Genomic DNA, 14151 nt, shown 5'->3' on the forward strand with positions numbered 1-14151 from the left:
ACACATGATCATGGTACTCCTGTCTTCAGGTGCTACAGGCCCCAACCCTGCTCTTCTGACTTTAGCTGGCATTGGGTTACCTTCCCTGCCCCTTATACAGAAAGCTGCACTTCCCTGAACTGTTTTCAAAAAGCTGTTCTCTTCCTCCTCAGACCTGCCTGGACTGGCTAGGGCACTCCACAACAATGTTCTATTTTCCCTTGGCAGAACCTGGCTCTGGCTCCAATCCTTTGCCACCAGAGGCACCTGTATGCAACTACCCGGGAGAGACCAGCAGGGGGAGCCAGGAAAATCCGGATTCTTCAGTGGGACAAAAGGGGTCAAGGACAAAAGCTACTTCTCAAGAGGTTCAGGTAATTTTCTCCTCATTTAAGATACACAGAACCAAGTGCACTGTTAAAACAACTGATTGTGACGTTCAGGTGAGTGGAAAGCCAAAGGGAATTCATCCATTCGGTCATCAACAACTGTTTATTAAGCATCTACTACATGCCAGCCTAGGTACTTGCATATACAGTAATTAATGACAAAGACTGCTGGAAGTCCCTAACCTCATATGTTAGGGTTAGTGAACTAGGAGGAAGAATAGGTAAGTAGAGGTCTAGGCACTTGGATCAAAGTGAAGATGCAGGACAGTTTTATAGAACTCTGGGAGTGGGAGAGACAAAAGAACAGAGTTTAAGGCCAGAAAACTCCTTTGATTCTACCAATGCAAAAAACTGCCAGAGGAAGAATGTGAGGCCCAGTAAAACTGCCAAAAGCAATCTAAATGACAGCACACATCCCAGTATCTAAGGGAAATTGCTTCAACAAGTAGAAACTGAAAACTTGGTCAATATACTGACTTTGTTTCAAAATAATCCAGTGGGGATAAGGAGTAGATGGAAGTAGAGATAAAACAAGATTGGCCATATGCTGATGATTCCACAAGCTGGGTGGCAGGTACCTGCTAATTCATTATATTATTCTGTCTACTTTTGCATATCTTTGAAAACTCTCATAGGAAAAGTTCATATGTACCAACAACTTGGTCAATAACCTCTACAGACAAGTTTCACAGAAGACACATCTCTGTTCATCCAAAACTTTTGAAGAGTACAGAACACACTGAGGCTGTGGACATTTTCTCTCCTGTCCCCACTTCTCTCATAGGTCTGTTGCCAGAGCCCAGGATTCTGATCCTTCAAAGAATGGCACAATGAATGCAAGTTATTCACTGAGGCTCCTTACCTGTGTTATTTACCAAAGCGGGGAAGAAGAAACTCAAAACCTCCCTTGGGGAAAATACTTAGAAGTAAATTCTATCTTCTGTTGCCCAATAAGGAAGGAGTTGTGTGGTAATGATGAAGAGAAGGAGATCAGTGGGAGTCAGGGATTAATTCTGTTCCCAGTAGCAATGTAAGGTCACTGGACAACCTTGAACAAATCCCATAATCTCTGGAAACTCCTCCTTTCTCAAGACAAGGACATATTACATATGGAAACCATACTTGTGGATGTTTGTTTTGGCAGCATGAGAAAAATTCAAAAGACCGGTTCTTTCCCATGTGTCTCATCAGTATGACATCTCAGGAATGGTTATTTACAAATAAGCCTACAGTAGATTGTAAGGTTGGTGCCACTCTTGATCTCTGGAGAGCTCTGCTTTAAGAAAGAGGTTTTCTTAGCAGGCGTCCTACCCCAGAGACTCAACTCACAACTGGCAGGAAGTATTGGGTCTGAGCTGAGGCAGATGGGAGTGGTCTGTGTTTCTATGAGCATGACCTAAAAACAACAGCCAGCATTCTCCTACATTAGGGGGATGACGCTTGATAGCTAATGAGTCTGGGTCCAGAAGAAACAGTGCAAAAACAAGGTTATCTAGAAAAGTTAAAAGCAACCCAGAAAACAGGGTGAAATAAGAGCTTAACAAAAATAGGGACGCCTGGGTGGCTCAGTTGGTTGGGCAGCTGCCTTCGGCTCGGGTCATGATCCCGGCGTCCTGGGATCGAGTCCCACATCGGGCTCCTTGCTTGGCGGGGAGCCTGCTTCTCCCTCTGCCTCTGCCTGCCATTCTGTCTGCCTGTGCTCGCTCTCTCTCCCTCTCTCTCTGACAAATAAATAAAAAAATCTTTAAAAAAAAAAAAGAGCTTAACAAAAATGGGACAGCAGAGCGAGGAAATAAAACAAACACTTCATAATTATTTTAAATGACAAGAGTACTGATTATACAAATGATCCACACAGAAATTTGTGTTCCAAAAAAAGTGAGAAGAAAAATACAAAATAATGATCACAATACACAAATGTACTCAGAAGCATGCTTGCAGTAATAAACATAGAGAAGTCACAAAGCTACAGTAATCAAAACAACATGGTACCAGTGTAAGGATAATAAATATATATATCAATGGAATAGAACTGGGAATCCAGAAATAAAATAATACATCTATGGATAATTGATTTTCCACAAGGTACCAAGACCATTTAATGGGGGAAAAGATAGTCTTTCAACAAATGGTACTGGGACAGTTGGATAGACATATGCAAAATATGACACTAAAAGTATAAGCAACCAAAGAAAAAAATAACTAGATTTCATCAAAATTTAAAACTTGCATGCGTCAAAGAGCTATCAAGAAAGTGAAAGCAGGGGTGCCTGGCTGATTCAGTTGATGGATGGAGCTTGGGACTCTTGAACTTGGGGTTATGAGTTTGAGTTCCATGTTGGGTGTAGAGAGTACTTAAAAATAAAACCTTTTTTAAAAGGGGGGGTTGTGACACCTGGGGCACCTGGGTGGCTCAGTGGGTTAAAGCCTCTGCCTTCGGCTCAGGTCATGATCCCAGGGTCCTGAGATCGAGCCCTGCATCGGGCTCTCTGCTCAGCGGGGAGCCTGCTTCCTCCTCTCTCTCTGCCTGCCTCTCTGCCTACTTGTGATCTCGTCTGTCAAATAAATAAATAAAATCTTTAAAAAAAAAGGGGGGGGGTGGTGGCTCAGTCAGTTGGGCATCTGCCTTTGGCTTGGGTCATGACCCCAGGATCCTGGGATGGAGCCCTGCACTGGGCTCCCTGCTCAGTAGCGAGCCTGCCCCTCCCCCTGCTTGTGCTCTTTCTCTCAAATAAATAAATAATCTTTTTTTTTAATCAGATTTTAGGGGTGCCTGGGTGGCTCAGTGGGTTAAGCCTCTGCCTTCGGCTCAAGTCATGATCTCAGGGTCCTGGGATTGAGCCCCACATTGGGCTTTCTGCTCAGCAAGGAGACTGCTTCCCCCCCTCTCTCTGCCTGCCTCTCTGCCTACTTGTGGTCTCTCTCTCTCTCTCTCTCTGTCAAATAAATAAAAATCTTTTTAAAAAAATCAGATTTTATTTATTTATTTGAGAGAGAGAGAGAGAGAGCACCAGTTCGAGGGAGGGATAGAGGGAAAAGCAGACTCTGCAGGGAGCCCAATCCGGGACTTGTTCCAGGACCCTGGGATCATGATCTGAGCTGAAGGCAGATGCTTAACCGGCTGAGCCACCCAGGGGCCCAATAAATAAATCTTCAAAATAAAAGTAGGGGGCACCTGTGAGGCTCAGTGGGTTCAGTGTCCAACTCTTTGTTTTGGTTCAAGTCATGATTTCAGGGTCCTGGGATCAAGGCCCACACTGAGCCCCATGTGAGATTCCACACTCAATGTGGAATCTGCTTGAGATTCTCTCTCTCCCTCTCTCTCTCTCTCTCAAGTAAATAAATAATTAAATAAAGTCTTAAAAAAAAAAAAAAAGACAATGAGAGCACTGGAGTGCCTGGCTGGCTCAGTCAGTAGAGAATGTGACTCTTGATCTCAGGGTCATGAGTTCAAGCCCCACGTTGGGTATAGAGATTACTTTTAAAAAATCAATTATTTTAGGAGCGCCTGGGTGGCTCAGTCATTAAGCATCTGCCCTCAGCTCAGGTCATGATCCCAGGGTCCTAAAATCCAGCCCCATTAGGCTCCCTGCTCAGTGGAAAGCCTGCTTCTCCCTCTTCCCCTGCCTGCCGCTCTGCCTACTTGTGCTCTCTCTCTCTCTCTCCCTCTCTTTGTCAAATACATAAACAAAATCTTTAAAAAAATTATTTTTAAAATAAACAAATAAACAAATAAATAAATAAATAAATAAAAACTTAAAAGGGGCGTCTGGGTGGCTCAGTGGGTTGAGTGTCCAATTCTTGATTTGGGCTCAGGTCATGCTCTCAGGGTCCTGGGATCGAGCAGCATGTTGGGCTCTTCCCTCAGTGGGGAGTCTGCTTGAGATTCTTTCTCTCCCTCTCTCCCTGCTCACACACTCCCTCTGCTTCTCTCTTGTATCAATAAATAAATCTTTATAAGTCTTTAAAAAAATTTTTTAAGTGAAAGCATAACCCATAGATTGGGAGAAAATATCTCATATTTGATAAAAATCTATTCACGGGGCGCCTGGGTGGCTCAGTGGGTTAAAGCCTCTGCCTTCGGCTCAGGTCATGATCTCAGGGTCCTGGGATCGAGCCCCACGTCGGGCTCTCTGCTCGGCGGGGAGCCTGCTTCCTCCTCTCTCTCTGCCTGCCTCTCTGCCTACTTGTGATCTCTGTCAATTAAATAAATAAAATATTTAAAAAAAAATCTATTCAGAATGTATAAAGAACCCTTACAACTCAAAAACAAAGAAGACAAACAACCCAATTTAAAAATGGGCAAATGACTGTAATAAACACTGCTTCAAAGAAGATAAATGGGGGCACCTGGGTGGCTCAGTGGGTTAAGCCTCTGCCTTCGGCTCAGGTCGTGATCCCAGGGTCCTGGGATCGAGCCCCGCATTGGGCTCTCTGCTCAGCGGGGAGCCTGCTTCCCCTCTCTCTCTGCCTGCCTCTCTGCTTACTTGTGATCTCTGTCTGTCAAATAAATAAATAAATAAAATCTTTAAAAAAAAAAAAAGAAGATAAATGGCCAACAAGCACGTGAAAAAACACTCAACATCTTGTTATTAGTTATTAGGAAAATGCAAATCAAAACCACAATAAGATACCACTTTACCCCACTAAGATGACAATAATAAAATAAGGTGGGGGGTGAGTGGGAATAACAAGTGTTAGCAAGGATATGGAGAAATTTTAACACTCCCACATTGCTGGTAAAAATGTAAAGGAGCAGTCACTGTGGATTGGCAGTTCCTCAAAAAGTTAAACACAGAATTACCCATGAATTCCACTCCTGGGAATATATCCCCCCTCCCAAATTAAAACAAATATTGAACAAGAACCTGTACATGAATGTTCATAGCAGCATTACTCATAATAGCCAAATGTGGAAAAAACCACCAACTGATTAATGGATCAAGAAAATGTGGTATACCCATACAAGGGATATTATTATTCAGCCACAAAAAGGAATGAAATACTGATACATGCTGCAACACAGATGAATCTCAAACACATTACTTCTAGGAAAAGAAGCCAGACACAAAAGGTCAAATGTAGTATGCTCCCATTGATATGAAATGTCCGGAATAGGCAAATCCCTAGAAAGGGAAAGTAGATCAAGGAGAATGGAGAGTGAATGCTAACAGATAGTAGGTTTCTTTTTGGAGTGGTGACAATATTCTGAAATTAAGATGGTGATGATGGTTGCATGACCTTGTTAATATATTAAAAACTGCTCAATTGTAGCTGTAAATTGAATTTTATAGTATGTGAATTATAGCTCAATTTTAACAAGTAGAGCATTCATAAGTTTTTTGATAAATTTTCCTAAAGTTCATTACATTTTTAAAAAAAGATTTCATTTATTTGAGAGAGAGCGAGAATGAGCTGGGGAAGGGAGGAACTGAAGGAGATAGAGAGGGAGAAGCAGACTCCCTGCTGAGCGGGGAACCTGATGTGGGGCTTGATCCCAGGACCCTGAGATCGTGACCTTAGCTGAAAGCTAACACTTAACTGACTGAGCCAACCAGGCACCCCTAAATGTGTTTTAAATGTGTCGTTGGTCTTAATGGTGCAGGAATATACTGAAATCTGAAGGCTTGCGTCCATCTCTTTGCAACTCATTTGTCATCATCATTTTCCATCTCATCCCTGATCCACAACTGTGTACCAAACCCCTAGCCATTACAGAACACAGACTGCCAAGGTCTTTCATTCTTTAGCACCTGTGCTCATGATGCTCCTTTGTCTGGACACTCACGCCCTAGGTCTACCTCATCCAATCCTATCTTGTCTTTCAATACCTAACACAAATGTCCCTGGTGCCTTGAAACTCCTCCAACTTTGCCCTAACCCCAACTCAGAAAATGTACTTTCTCTGTACCTCTCTCTGTATGTTCCTCTATAGTGGCATTTCTTTTTTTTTTTTTTTAAGATTTTATTTATTTATTTGTCAGAGAGAGAGAGGGAGAGAGAGCAAGCACAGGCAGACAGAATGGCAGGCAGAGGCAGAGGGAGAAGCAGGCTCCCTGATGAGCAAGGAGAATAGTGGCATTTCTTATATTCTATTGTAATGGTTTAGTGCCATGTCTGTCCTTTTTCCTTCCTCCTCCCTCTTCACTTCAGACAAAGACCCTGAGGAGGCACAGCTTTCCTATTCCATCTCTACCACCAGTTTAGTGTTTAGAACAGAGTAGGAAGAGAAGAAACCAACACTGATGGAATGCCCATTAGTGCAGAGTATATAACAAATAATCTTTACAACCATCCTGTAAAGTATATATTACCATCCCCATTTTACAGATGAATAGGCAGGTTAAGAAATGTTGAGTAACTTTCCCAAGATCATTCGATTTGTTAAGTGATGGAGTAGAGGGGTTGAGATCAGAACTGGGCTTCTGTGCAATTCCAGGCTTCTCCCTGTCAGTACAGTGAAGCAGGTTTTAGCACAGGCTATGGGACCAGACTGCCTGGGTACATATCCTGGCTCTTCCACTTACTATCCTTTGCTTTAGGCAAATCACTTAACCTATGATCATTTCTTCATCTATAAAACGAGGATTATAATTGTGCTTGCACATAGGGTTTTATGGAGAATAGATGGGATGTATATAAAAAAATACTTATGGGGCATCTGAGTGGCTTAGGAGGTTAAGCATCTGCCTTCAGCTCAGGTAAAGATCCCAGGGTTCGGGGTGCCTGGGTGGCTCAGTGGGTTAGGCCTCTGCCTTCAGCTCAGGTCATGATCTCAGGGTCCTGGGATCGAGACCCACATCGGGCTCTTTGCTCAGCAAAGAGCCTGCTTCTCTGCTCTCTCTCTCTGCCTGCCTCTCTGCCTACTTGTGATCTCTCTCTCTCTCTCAAATAAATAAAATCTTTAAAAAAAAAAAAAAGATCCCAGGGTTCTGTGATTGAGCCCTGCATCGGGCTCCCTGCTCAGCAGGGTGTCTGCTTCGCACTCTCCTTCTCTCTCACTCATTCTCTCTCTCTCAAATAAATAAAATCTTAATAAAAAAAACCTCTTAGAACATTATCTGGCACATACTAAGTGCTCAATAAATGTTAGTTATGATGCTTTTATTACTGGCACAATTTGAGCTACTATTTAGTAAATATTGGATGGCTGGATAAAATGTACATCATTCTAGGCAGAGATTGCTGGATTATCCAACTCACTGGCAAGGGAGGACTATAGTCTCTTAGGAACCCAGAGAGGAAGGGCACCTGGGTGGCTCAGACAGTTGGGCGTCTGCCTTTGGCTCAGGTAGTGATCCTGAGGTCCTGCAATTGAGTCCCACATTGGGCTGGGGAGTCTGCTTCTCCCTTTCACTCTCTTTCTGTGCTTCCCACTCTCTCTCTCTCTCTCTCTCTCTCAAATATATAGTTAGAGTCTTAAAAAATAAAAAGGAATCCAGAGATGAGCTATTAAAGCTCTAATAAGTAAAAAACTAGTGTGATAATGTTTTGACCTTTTTAAGACTATTTGAGCTGACAATGGCTATAAAACAGAGGAAACCAAATATTTTCAATTCCATTTCCAGATCATTTGGACTTGCTTAAACTATCCAGCAAAATAGGAGCAAAATCAGAGGTTCAGCTTGGCTCTAGCTTCTGATCCTAGATGGTGGCAGTAACAACAACAGCAACACATTAATAATAACAGCAGAAGTTCTTAACATGTGAGGTGCTCTTCCAAATGCTTTACATACATTAACAATTTAATGTTTATTGGAGATTTCCCTACTATATCCAAGATAGCAGAAGCTCAGAGCAAAAAGGTTGTTACTAGCCTGATGGCAGAGCTATTCAAGGAATGGGAGCCTTTCTCATAAATCTGATGACTTATGAAGGTGACAAAAGGTTAGGCCACTCAGTGTTGGAGAGGACAAGATCCTAGAAAGTGGAAATTTTCCACCACTGCCGAGGTATCAACAACGTGGCTGCAACTGGGCAGAATTTCTATTTCTAATGTCAGGACAATAACGAAGTTGCTGCCAATACTGCATAAGACTCAAGACACTTAGCAGGGATGGCTGACTTCCAACTGAGCCATTAAGATAAATGTAAAAGAAAGCTCCAGGTAGAAATATCATTAGGAACTCAGAGAACACATTGAGTGTTTGAAGCTGGTACTTAACCTTCTATTATTGAACTCAGGGTCTTGCCATGCTGGGACCAATCTGAGTTCACTTACGACACCCCCTCGTGTCTATAATACTGCTCATTTCTGTTATCTGAGCTTCACGGAGGTAATTAGAGCAGCAATCTCTTATGGCTGGGCCTCAAAGTACCAAGATGTTGATTTCTCCTGTCCTTGCATTTCCTTCCAGCCACAATTGTTCTGTGATCTTGTTTGGGATTCCTTTTTTCTTTTCTCCATTTCACTGTAACAGAGTGAAGAATATATAACATATATTAGCATTCCCTGACATACAAATCCTTCAGAGGATCTCTCTTAAGAGGAGAGGGAATGGAGCCAACCATGAGGAAAAATAGGTGAAGGAAGTTTCGAAAAGAATAGTTCACGTGACTGTGCAACATGATAGAGACACCTAGGAGGGAACTGAGATAGATAATAAAAAGAAAAGCAGTGCTTGACACAGAAGATACTCAAGAGCTGTTTGAGGACTGAGAGAATTAAAACAGTAACAGGAGGGGCGCCTGGGTGGCTCAGTGGTTTAAGCCTCTGCCTTCAGCTCGGGTTGTGATCTCAGGGTCCTGGGATCGAGCCCCATGTCTGGCTCTCTGCTCAGCGGGGAGCCTGCTTCCCCCTCTCTCTGCCTGCTTCCTCCTCTCTCTGCCTGCTTCTCTGCCTGCTTGTGATCTCTCTCTCTGTGAAATAAATAAATAAAATCTTTAAAAAAAAAAAAAAACTAAAACAGTAACAGGAGAAAGAAATACCAGGATTCTAAATGTGGAACAGATGTATTTTCCCAGCTACCTTGTTACTCCCAGACCCAGCATATATTAATAGATAAACATCAGACTTACATTGTTTATGTAAATACAAATGCTAATTACAACACTAAATGATAAATTAAAGGTAATTCATGGTAATCACCACAGTCCAGGGGCGCCTGGGTGGCTCAGTGGGTTAAGCGTCTGCCTTCAGCTCAGGTCATGATCCCAGGGTCCTGGGATCAAGTCCCGCATCAGGCTCCCTGCTCAGTGGGGAGTCTGCTTATCCCTCTGCCCCTCACCCGCTTGTGCTCCCTCTCTCTCCCACTCACTCGCTCTCTCTCCCCCTCCCTCAAATAAATAAATAAAATCTTAAAACAAACAAACAAAAACACACCACAGTCCAAGCTTGGCACACCTGAAATACACAGATGAATGTTCTTTTTACATTTTGAAGACAGAACAAATAGTAGGACAAAAGTGTGGCCTTCCTAAAGTTAACCCATAGAGCCCATGCCAAGGTCAATTGTTCCAACTCCAAACTCAGGACTTTCCTTTCCTGCTCCCTCTCCCTGACAGTTTAGAACTGCTGGGCTCCATCTCTGAGCAACTCTGTTTATTGTGAATTCTCTTGGCTTGGTTTCTCACTTCCACTTTGAGACCCATTTCCCACCCACCAGCACCTGCCTTCATGGATTTCACACACTCTCATTGTGCTCATGAGTTCTAAGTCTAGATCCAGAACTCCTTTGTGCCTTCTTCCCAGCCTCCTTTTGTTCTGGTACCTCCTTAGTTCATCCCCACTAACCTGCATCTTACTCGGATTTTTCTGTCCATTAGTTCCATATCAAACTGCTCGCTGGGCATTTCTACATGCATATGTCAAATTCAAAATCCTGAGGCCAAATCCATTATTTATCCCCAAATCAGCTCCCCCTCTCAACCTCCCTTGCATAGCTATGGGTCAATTAGAATGGAGGCACAACTATTTAGAGAACTACTGACCGGTAGGCCAGATCAGTATACTGGGTCCAATGTCAGGCTTGCCCATAATCCTTCTAGCCACTTCCAGTCCTATTCAGCTGAACTTTAGGTAGTTGTCCATTCTCACATTCTCCCTTCATCATCTCCTTTTCCTTCCATAATCCATACATTTAGCTCCCCTGAACAACCCCACCCAAACAAAACTCCTCCTGACAAAATCACTAATGGTTTTCTTGTGCTAAAACCAATGGATTCTTTTTAGTTCTTAAGTGACCCTCTAGTAGCATTTAACAATGTTGACCACTCCCTCCTTCCTGCAACACTCTTTCTTTAGCTTCTCTACCACCACACTCTCCTGATTGCAATCTACCCATCTTTGACTGCTTTTTCTCAGCCTCCCCCAAACCAGCTTTTCCTCTTGTTCCTTATCTCAATGAATGACACCACCATCTCCTAAGTTTCTAAATCCAGAAACCAATTTCCTTGGCTTCTCCTACTTGCTACTGACATCCCTCAGTAATGGAGTCTTACCTATTCTTCTTCCTAGTTTGCCTCTCTTCAGCTTCATTACCTATATTTGCAGAGCACTTACTATGTGCCAGGCAGGAGTGTTCTAGGTGCTTTAATCCTCACAGCAAGCCCCTAAGGTAAATTTTATTATCATCTCCAGTTTTCAGATTAGGAAGAGACCTAGGATGGTTAAGTAACTTTCGTAAGGTCACATAGCTATTACGTGGCAGAGCAGGATTCAAACTGAGGCAGCTTGACTTAATTCTGGGTCCAGGTCCACCATTCTCCTTCACCTACATTAGTCCAAAAGCCTCCTTGCTGGTCTTTCTGTCTTGGCTTCTTCTAATCCTCTACTCTGCAGCCCGAGTGATCTTGTTAAAACATGTCACTCTCTTGCCTAAAACTTTTACTGACTCCTCATTGCCTTCAGGATAAAGTCTACACTTAGGGACCTCCATAACCTGATCAGCAAGTATTCACCTCTTTGGCTGCTTGTTTTTTGGCCTCATTTTAATCACCATCCTGACTGCCCCACTAGCACAGTGATAGCCTACATTTCCAGGCTTCTGCACATTGTCTGACCTGCCAAGAACACTAACTCCTTCCCCATTCAGATTATACTTTTTCCGCTAAGCCTTTTCTAACATCCTAAAACTAGGCCATGACCCCCCACCCGCCCCGTGCATTCCCACAGCCCCCAGTACTAATATCCACTGTAGCATTTATTTCACTGTTGTTTTGCCTACTAGTATCTGCTCTATCACAAAATTATGAGCTTCTTGAGAACAAGGACCTTGTAGAGTTCACTGTTGTATCCTCAGTACTCAGCTTAGTGCTTGCCTGGTATGCAGTGGCTATTTAATAATCACTGAATCAATAAGCCCTTATTGTCTGTATCACACTCTTTAACACCTACTTACAAATGCTGTATAATATTTTTATTTTCATATGTGTTAGCCTGATCTTTATGACCAGATTCTGAGTTTCTGGAAGATAGCAAATATACTCAGTACTTCAGAGTCAGAGGTTGTTGACACAAAGACTGACACAACTAATATTTATTCAGGGCTGAGTGAACATCAACAATCCAGTGGTGTACGTACTATTTTTATCTCTCTCAACCTCCATTTGAGGAAACAGAGTCATAGAGAATTTAGTAGCTTCCCTAAGATGACATAGCCAGTAAGTGACAGAGCTGGGATTTGAATTCTGACGTTAGTACCTGTATTCCTTTTTTTTTTTTTTTTAGAGATTTTATTTATTTATTTGACACAGAGAGAGAGATCACAAGTAGGCAGAGAGGCAGGCAGAGAGAGAGGGGGAAGCAGGTTCCCCAATGAGCAGAGAGCCCAATGCGGGGCTCGGACCCAGGACCCTGGGATCATGACCTGAGCCGAAGGCAGAGGCTTTAACTCACTGAACCACCCAGGCACCCCTGGTACCTGTACTCTGAACCACAGTAACAGGCTGAGGAAACAGAATTACAGATGCTAAGTAATTTACCCAAGACCATACTCTAGCGCTGAGACTGGAACCCAGGTCTTTCCAAATCCTACACCCTTAACTATTTGGCATAAGGCTTCTCTTGCTTTAAATGTCAGCACTAAAACGCACACTAGGTGTTGATAAATTTTAAAAGCTGCAGCTCTGGTTTCCTGAGATTGAAGAATATTACATTCCCTTCCCAAGGAGGCATCACTGTAGCTTATTGGGTTAATTTACCTTAAATATCAACAGCTTAGGGGCACCTGGGTTAAAGCCTCTGCCTTCGGCTCAGGTCATGATCCCAGGGTCCTGGGATCAAGCCCAGCATCGGGCTCTCAGCTCAGCAGGGATCCTGCTTCCTCCTCTCTCTTTGCCTGCCTCTCTGCCTACTTGTGATCTCTGTCTGTCAAATAAATAAATACAATCTTTAAAAAATATATCAACAGCTTAGTCTTATAAGCCAACTTAGTTTACATAGTCTCTAGTGTTATCCCTGCAACACTGAAGACTGTGTTTTCTTCAGTGTGAAAACCCATATTTTCTAAGACTGGCCTCTAAGTAAAAATTGACTCTCATTCAGAAATTTACTATTCTCTTTATTTTTCAAAACCAGTTATGTGATATTCCCAAGTTCTCTGCTTTTGTGGCTCCTCATTTCCTCAGTGTAGAAGGTCTTGTTTCCGAAAGTAACCTATGACCCACAAGCCCTCTTGGCTGTTTTATTGTTTACCCTTAAAAAATTATCATCCTCTGTAGGCTTATTAGACTCTTTATGTTTGTGTGGTACTCTGCTTTCCCCCTTTATCTCAAACACTTATTAAATACTTAACTATGTATCAAAATGCAAATAACCTAACTCATTGAAGGCCATATTTTCAAAGAAAACGGGCTTGGGGTTTAGATATTGGAATATTATTTCCTTAACAAGCTTCATAAAGTCATCCTCTGCTCGGTTTGCAATTATACACCCAAGTATCTTTCAGCAAAATCTCAGTAGCTACTTTTACAGCACGTTATATGGAGAGAGTAGCTGGAGCCAACTCATTAGATCTTACTCCAAAGATTTTTACCAACATGTTAGCTCTTTTTTGCTGACAAAAAAGATTCTCAAGACTTATTAGAGCTCTTCCACTAACATTCCCTGTTCTCAAAATGAACTGCCCATCTTTCTTGGGAAATGCTCTGGAGGTTATTTCCTGAATTAACAGTATGGCTTTGTCTTTCTGGATCAGTAATGATTTAATATAAAACTGAGAATCAAACATCCCTGAAATATTTAGTAAAATATGAGTATTATATTTCACAACGTTGTCTTCAAGGATATACACAATCCAAAATGAGTATATGAGTAGCGCTGTATCATATTGTTATTATAGTAATATTTCTGGGAGAAATATGGAATTTGGAGTAACTACAGGCCATGAAATATGGCCATATTGCACCAATACATGAAGCAAAGTTCAAAACTAGATCATAAGAAAAACACCAAAACATCATCAGTGATGATGAAAGGCACATCTCTGAACTAAATCTGATTTCCCTGAGGAAGGAATAAGTACTGAACTTATTATAATAGAATACGCCTTTGAAGGACTGAGAAACCAGTCTGTCATTCTAGAAAAAAAAAAAAATCAAATCATGCAGATAAATGTCTTACAGGCGAGAAAAAGCAGAGATGACTAAGCTGAAAAAAATCTCCTCTAGCCTGTCTTATATCGTTTCTAGGTAGTGCTGTTCCTGATAAGACACATGGCACAAAATATGGTTTCTCTGTATATCAAGGTAAGTTACTGAAGATAGCAGTTTTCTGAATAGAAACCTTAGATAACAGCAACAGGTAATGCAGTTTGAGATCCTGAGGAAGAAATACTGGCAGCCC

Source organism: Enhydra lutris, unplaced genomic scaffold (genome assembly GCF_002288905.1).
Source record: "Enhydra lutris kenyoni isolate GAN:26980312 unplaced genomic scaffold, ASM228890v2 scaffoldscaffold73, whole genome shotgun sequence".
NCBI classification, from domain to species: domain Eukaryota; kingdom Metazoa; phylum Chordata; class Mammalia; order Carnivora; family Mustelidae; genus Enhydra; species Enhydra lutris.